Raw genomic sequence first — 7,932 nt, forward strand, 5'->3', positions numbered from 1 at the left:
AGCACTCACTTGGTTCAGAGACAAGCAGGCGCTTTAAAGACCCCGGAAGGAAGCCTACCTATTGGGTCCAGAACAGAGAGAAGATGAACAGAAAAGGAAGAGTGACAATAGCTTTGAGCCACAGCATAGGAAAGCCATGTCGAGACTGGTTTTAGAGTTAGAAGGATGGCTCAGCAGGTAAAAAGCCCTTGCTGTCTGTCTTAGGGTTTCATTGCTATGAAGAGACACATTTAATTCGGGCTGGTTTACAGTTCGGAGGTTTAGTCCATTGGTGTCACAGTGGGAAGCATGGCAGTGCGCAGGCAGACATGGGGCTGGAGACACAGCTGAGAGTTCTACATCTGGATCCACAGGCAACAGGAAGTGACAGTGAGCCACTGAGCCTGGGCTTGAGCTTCTGAGACAACAAAGCCATCCCCTAGTGACATACTTCCTCCAACAAAGCCACACCTACTCCAACAAGGCCACACCTCTTAATAGTGCCACTCCTGATGGACCTATAGGGGGCATTTTTATTCAAATCTCCCAACAATGCAAGCCTGGAGACTGAATTTAATCCCTGGGACCTGAATAAAAGTAGAAGAAGACTTTTCATAGAGGCTCACCATACTACTACTACTACTAGTAATAACAACAACAACAATAATAAATTAATAAGAACAATAAATTTATTATTATTATTATTATTATTATTATTATTATTATTATTATTGGTAGTGGTTGTTTTAGTCAAATCCCAAGTGACATGAAAATCTCCGGATGTCTTGGGTTGAGGTAGAGTATAACCTAACATGACTTAAAAAGCATTGCTCTTATGTGAAGAATAGAATAAAGGGAAGAAACTCGAGGTGAGTTAGGAGCCCCGTGATACACAAAGGGCCACAGGATGGAGGACAGAGAGACTTTAATGTGCAGTTTATAGAAATTGCTGATTGCTTAAATGTTGGATGGGACAAAGATTTGGTAGTCCAGACCAACCTAAAAGGTGTGGGCTGAAGAAATAAGAAAATAGAGTAATTGTTTACTATATGAGAATGTTACTATTGTGCAATGAACAGGTTTAAGACTAGGAGAACTTAGGTTAGTCTGTCATGGTTAGCTTGAAAAAAGACAAGAGGCTAATAAGGTAAAAGCAGGAGGGAGGAAGGAATGGGAGGATACAAGGGATGGAATAACAATTGAGATGTAATATGAATGAATTAATAAAAAATTTTAAAAAGAGGCTGCCATTCCAATAGCCCCAGTGGTTCTCACTGAACTAGGTGGGACAATCAAGGCCCATCAGTAAAGGCTGCTCTTAGCACAAAGCTCTCTCCCTCCACAAAGCAGAAAGAAAAAGAAAACAAAGTTCAAGGTTAGGATCAGCAAACACAAGGCCAAAGACTTCAGCCAGAGCTGAAGAGAGCCTCATAAACCATGAGCTGGAGTTGTACTTCATTCATAGCTTGGGAAGGCAGCAAATGATCTAGATGTGACGTAGGCAGGCCAGCATTCCCTGACTGACAGGCCAAATCCACTTGTGGTTGGGCTTAACAGAAGCTTGTCTTAATCAACTTTGACTATTGTAACAAAGTATCAGAGACTGGGCAGCTTAACAGAAGACATGACTCCTACACTCCTGGAGGCTGGGACGTCCAAGGTCAAGGAGCCAGCAGAGGAAGAGCCTGGCGAGGCTCTCTCCCTTAGCAATGATGATATCCATCTGTTAATACCACTATGGAGCCCACAGTCATGTTACTTAAGGCAAGTGCCCTAATTCTCAGCTCTTTCACGTTGTATATGAAAAGAACAGTCATGCCGACAGCCCTTGGATCTCCAGCCTGGCTCCTGGTACTTGCTGTACAAACTTGTTCTGGTCTACAGCACAGGACCACATCTTACTCATCTGTAAAATCAAGATAATAACATCTATACACCTTTTGGGATTATGTAGGTTTCAAATAAACAAATGTACTGCTAAGCACTTTATAGACCACAAAGCAGAATTCACATAAAGGTCACATCTCTTGAATACATCGTATCATTATAGCATGATAGCAGCTCTCGTGGGCCTCCATCTGTGAGGTTCTGGAAACACTCATCCAACATTATGTCCTTACAGCCTGTGGCATCTCTTTTCTCCCTGACGATACAGGTGCTTGAATGTTTATTGACTTGAACCCTCCTTGGTGCTAACTCTTACAATACGCATATAAGAAAATTGCCTCTCTTTGAGAATGCTAAAGCTTTATTACTGGCGTAGGAAAGCACTCATATTCTCCAGGAAAGCAAAGTTAAGCCTTGGGTTGCTTAGCTTTCTGTTTAGAATTTTCTCTCCTTTCAAGACATATGTGGGCATCTTGCATGATTAAACAAGATGTTAAAGGACAATTAACATCAAAACAAAATTAGTCCCATTAAAATGAACAAAGAGCCCACAGAGCAGCGGGGTAGCATTAAGCACCTGGAACGGGTTAGTTCCCGCATTTAAGGCAATTAGTGCCGAAAGCATCCATATTTTTCTTTGTTTTATTTCTTCCTTAGTGAACAGTAGTTTTCAGAGAACGGGACTTGTTCCCTCTCATATGCGGGCATGTTAGATTTGTATTTGCTCTAGGTATGCATCCGACTGGTTTCCACATTCTTTAGCAGCTGTGCAGCCAGTGTTTGGGGAGCACCCTTGGATCTGAAGGTGTCATCGCTCTTAGCTGCAAGCCACACTCATTCTTGAGGCAATCGTGCCTTAAAAGCACGGTACATTAATTGTTACAGCATTGTGCGATCCCCTTGGAAAAGCATATTACAGCCTCATTAAAACCGCATCACTTTATCATGATTCACAGGGAGTAGACGAGGAAATGAATTATTGAGTAACTTCTTATTAACACAAAAGAAGTCTGTCACGCTAAATTATGCACTGTAGCTTAAGACATCAATTACAGGCTCTAGAAGCCGTGTATACAAAGATATTCTTCAACCCAAATGCCTCTACTCCCTGACGCTGCGCACTACCTTCTTGAACATCACTATCTGCAAAAAGATGCGCTGCCTGGGCAGGCAGGCTCCGACAAATTATTTACACAGAAATGAGTCTTAGCAGCACAGGTTGTCATAAGAGATAAATAATGAGTGTAGGGCCTGGGATGCTTCTATGGCAGGGAGGTTCCGGGCGGCTTCACATCTCAAGCATAAAATCCATTAAAAGAAAAAGAAGTGAACAACCACACAGCACCCACCAGGCCAGCACGCTCACGCAGTGTCTCAGCACTGTGGTCCCTGCAGTTCACTACTACACCGCATGAAACTGAGGCCCCAGTGGGGTAAAGAATCTCTGTAATTTGGAGGCACGGTGAGGATCCCTGTGTCTTGTTATATACAAGCATACAGCTTTCAAACCACGAGGCTTCCTTTATCTACCAAGTCTGGAAGGAAGAATACAAAAGTGACCCTTCCCTTAGGCACAGCGCTTTAGAACAGGCCATATTGGTGAAGTGTGCTGCTTTTCTACATCAGTAAACACAGTGCAGGCCAGTGCAAGAGCACTTGCCTAGTGTGCACAAGGCTCTGGCTTTGATCTCCCAGCATCGCACGTGCAAAGTTTTTGAGTAAATACACCTTACCATAGAAGGACATTGTGTAATGATTAGTCAGCCCTTCATGGAGATACACCAATTTTACACATCCAGGAACTAGTCCATTTACTAGGGTGGATCAGAAACCGAAGAAACAAAAAAAAATGTTTGAGAAGGACAAATAAACAAGTCCACAGTCCTGGGATGGAAGGGCAAGGCTCTGAAATAATGCATAGCAACTGAATTCATAGGCAGGAGAGAAAAAAAATACATTAATGAGGGGCTGGAAAGATAGCCCTGCCTTTAAAGGCTAAGGCTCCCAGCCAAAACTTCAAGACTTTAGTTCCCCACACCCACATTAAAGCCTGTATCTCCAGCTTCCCTTTTCTCCTCTACAATGGCACCTACATGCACACTCATCAGTTTAAGGAAAGAAAGAGATACATATATAAAATGAGGAGAGTTAGAGAGATGCCTCAGCAGTTAAGAGCACCAACTGCTCTTGCAGAGGACTTGGGTTCACTTTCCAGTGCCCACCTGGTGGCTCACAGCCATCTGTAACAGCCGTACATCACTAACTAAGACAAAGGGACACATGGCTTCTGCCAGGAGGAAAGTTCCTGAATTCTCAACTCTCAGACCTAGGCTCAGGATATCTAGCCAGGATGTCCACTGTGCGTTACACGAGCTTGAACTGGCTTGTGAGAGCTGACTGTGTGCCGCCGTTTTCAGTATCATGACGTCACTAGCATGGAGAGTATTTACACTATAGGAATCTTAAGTGCTATTTAAGTGAGGTTCATGCCTGAACTCTTAACATGTAGGACCAAGTCTGCTATGATAGGTGTGGCCGGGCAGCATGAATTATTCTCTGTCAATTAGCAGGTGTTAATAACCATGCTATGTGTTATGTTGCAGGTAATATATGAGGTTCTTTAGATATAATCTTCTTATAACCCTGTGAAACACAAGTATTAGCCAGTCCCAGATCTTGTAGGCAAGGCACAGAAGGACAGAGTGGTCACGTAAGCTTGCCAGAGGTAGTGAGTGACAGGACAGAGATGAGTGAGTGAATAGTAGCTGGCACTCAAGCAAGCAGTGACGACAAGGGGAAATCTACTGTACTGTGAGGCTTCTTTCTTTAAAGCAACACACTTAGCAGGTTACAGGGCTGACAGTGAGGGACCAGTAAACTGGCTGGCTTCCACTCCAAGCTCAGGCCATGCACGGTAACAAAGGGACTCAAGGAGTGTGTGTGTGTGTGTGTGTGTGTGTGTGTGTGTGTGTGTGTGTGTGTGTGTGTGCCCTGCTTTGCTGTGTGTAGTTCCAGTTGAGGCTGAGTTTGGCTAACCCAGCAGCCCCAGAGTAAGCCCCGCTGCTGGCATCCCTTTCTGATGTTTGCCCCTTGGAGTTGTCAGCTTTCTGAGGGTCTGCGTCTCCTCTCACTCCTGGCATCTGGCCACAAGGAAAAGGCCTCAAAGACCAGAAGGAGTTGTTTCTGTTTGGATCCTCCGAATGCAGCTGCTGCTGCCAGAGGCATTTCCGGGGGCTGGCCCAAGGCCTAGCAAGTGTTTGAATGTGGCCAGACTCAAAAGCTGAGCAAACCTCAAAAATGTTGTAGTTGGGAACCCCCTGGAACTGGGGACTGCCATGGGCCTGGTACCAAGGAGTAGAAGTCTAGTGCTGGAAACTCCCACTTTCTGCTCAGCAGCCTTGAGTGTCCCAGTCTAGATAGGTGACTGCATGCTCCTCTTGCTTTCCTAGTCATCATGAAGGCATCCTGAGACTGACAAGTCCCCATGGCATCAGCCTACCATATCTGCAAACCACGCCATCTAATGCTACCTGAGAGTGGGTGGACAGAACGGAATCATCCTCAGCCAAGGCTCTGCATTTCACAGCAGGGAGACCTTGCTGGCTATATTGTTAACTCCCTGAGGCCCCTCCCTGGGAAAGGGAGACTCATGCTTACCTCAGGGAGTGACTGCAGAGATACATTTGATGACATGATCATGCCTCAGGGTCATATAAGTAGTATTATCACTGCAGATCAATTCCTACCACACTCTAGAGGCTGGAAGCTGCTGGGCACAGTGGCTCATGCACTTACTGGGGAGGTTGAGGGAGTAGGGTTGCCATAACTTCGAGGCTAGCCTGGGCTACAGAGTAAGACTGTCTCAAAAAAAAACAAAACAAAACAAAGTCTGGAAACTAATTTAGATAATGCCAGCATCCTAGCAGGGGGTGCTTAGTATGTTCATTTGTGGGTAGACGGAAATGAAGAGATACTGAGCCCATCAGGCACTTCTTGCAGTTTTCAGTAATAATCCTACAAGGTAAATAACAGCATCCTCATCTTAGAGACAAGGAAAGGGCAGCGAGACTGAGGAACTTTCTCGAGGGCGTGTAGATAGTAAGTCAGCACTAGATTTGAACTTGACCCCAGGCAGTCTGGCAACAGACAAGTCTTTTCAGTCAACCCATACTTCCTTCCAATAGTGCCGGTTACTTTGGAGGAAATGAGAGGATCATTTATAGCTTATTTATTTCAGTCATATCATTGAATTGGTTACTGTCTGAGAGCATTTTAGAGAATCCCAGTCTTGCTCTCATTTTACACAGGAGGCTCTGCACAGTTACGCTGTTTGTTGGGAGAGGATAGGGCTGGAACCAAGCATCCTTGACCCCTCTAGCTTAGGCTATCATTTGCAATTGCTGCCCAGGTCCTTATCTGGAAAGAGCATCTTCAGGCTATCTCTAGATATATGGCCCTGGCTCTGGGGAGAGAGTTTGGAAATAAAAGCAGGTCCTGTAAAGATGGAGCGACCACCCCTGCACATCCCTGGTTTGGAATATGGTTTCAGCTAATATTTATTCAACTATCAGTCATGCTGGACACCGTTAAGAAAACACAGGGTCTCAGCGTTAAGGGCAGGGTATCTTCTGCCTAACTCCTTCCTTTCTTTTCCTTGGGTACAACTTTCTGAGGGATGTCGGCTGCTGAGTATGAGCTCAAGATTTGGAAGCACGTGAACAGGGGGCTTGGGAGAGCAGCCACTGCAATGAAGCAAGACTTGGATGTTTAAATACCCTGGCCAGTGCTCAGAGACCAGATGTAAGTAATGGCTCCAGTTTCCTGAGAGATATTAACCAAGTCACTCACCATCTCTAAGTATTAACTTTTTAATTTGCGAATAAGTCCTGGCTTTACCTGTTATGGGCAAGCTGTCCCAACCAGATGGTGTCCACTCACAGGAGAAGAGGCCTGTGGCCTAGTATCCCATGACATTTAGCACAAGCATTTAGGAGACTGCTGCCCGCTTTGGGGCTCACTAGAGATGCTGAGAAGGATAAATTATGTTTTCCCATCACACAGTAACCTGTACAAGTATCTTACTGTTAGCTGTTATTAGAACTGACCTGAAGCTTTGGGCTGGAATTTAAAAGTTTGAGTTTAGCTTTGCATTGCTATCTTCCTTTAGTGGAATAACTGTGGTAGATTTTCCCCTCAGCCCGTGATCTATCTAGTCTCGTGTTATTGGTCGCTTTAGTAGTGTCACGTATCAGTTCTGCCTCATGGAACTGGCCTTGATTTCAATCAAAAAGTGATTGTTTCCTCCAGTAGCATTTGTGCTGCTATTGCACAGGTATAGCCTGTGATCTCTGCTGCCGGTTGCAGGGTTTGTAGCCGAGCGGTGGCTACCCTTCTCCTCCAGTAGCCTGTAAAGTACCATCACCAAGAATGCTAGTCAGTAGGGGTGAGGCTCGTAGCTGAACATTATCTCAATTTCTCCATATTTGGTGACATAAGTACGTTGTGTCTTACACAATATGGCCTTATCATAAGGTTATGAAGAATAACCAGTAGCTCTAGCAATAGCCTGTGATGTTTGAGGTGGGGCATGTGGGACCCCTTTGGCCAAAAACTCAATAAGATGTAGCCCATTTCTGACACTGGAGGGTTTTCTGGTACGATAAGGTGTCTAGCTGGGGCACTGTTGCCTCCATTATATAGTAACCTCATTTAAATCCCCTTCATACATGTACATATTTCAGGATGTTTCTATGGTAGTGGATGTCCATATGGCTTTTCAAAAGCCTTTTAGTGTTAGTTGTTCCACCCCATATTTTTCTATTTTCCCCTTCCCCATTTAACCTTCCCATTCCAGGTTCCCCTTTTTCTCTTTATAGCACTATATCTATCCCCCCCTTCTTGGGAAGATCTTTCCTCCATCCTGGTCCCTTAGAAGCTACCTAACCTCTACGGTTGTTCAGGTTAAAACACTCACATATAAAGTTTTTAAAACTAGTACCCACATATAAGATAAAACATGTAATATTTGATAAAGAGAATTTTTAAAATATGGAAGTCATGAGTTCA

Source organism: Acomys minous (assembly GCF_964271855.1).
Source record: "Acomys minous genome assembly, chromosome: 6".
In the NCBI taxonomy this organism is placed as follows: domain Eukaryota; kingdom Metazoa; phylum Chordata; class Mammalia; order Rodentia; family Muridae; genus Acomys; species Acomys minous.